Source organism: Morone saxatilis, unplaced genomic scaffold (assembly GCF_004916995.1).
Source record: "Morone saxatilis isolate NCDOM2014 unplaced genomic scaffold, NCSU_SB_2.0 Contig14, whole genome shotgun sequence".
Classification (NCBI taxonomy): Eukaryota; Metazoa; Chordata; class Actinopteri; family Moronidae; genus Morone; species Morone saxatilis.
This window is the reverse complement of record NW_023339696.1, coordinates 3,017,802-3,018,275: the sequence shown is the minus strand read 5'-3', so window position 1 is coordinate 3,018,275 and position 474 is coordinate 3,017,802.

The following is a 474-nucleotide window of genomic DNA, read 5'->3' as shown; positions in this document are numbered from 1 at the left end:
AAAAAAAGAAAAGAAAAAAAAGTACGGCGTTATCCAAGATAACTTCATCCAAGATTGACATATCATTCACTCTACTTGCTAGAGCTGATGTGGCTGGATGAGAGTTCTAATTAACTCTAAACATACACAGAATGGACCGTTTAACATTATTTACCAGAATGATAAACTCTGGTGAAGGCAAGCATTTCCAGCTATCTGCTTCAACATCAGCAGCATGCGAGGCTGCAAACTGCTAATCTTCACACCCAGCACAGCCTATAAGTTACACATGTACTATCTCTCTTTGCTTTATCTAAATGTGGAAGCCAGCGCGTTGACTGTCAGGCTTCTGCTTTAATTGCATGTTTTTCCAGAGGCCAAATGTTATTAAAAGTGATGACTAATATGTGTATATATATATATATATATATATATATATATATATATATATATATATATATATATATATAATATATTTTTTTTTTTATATATATA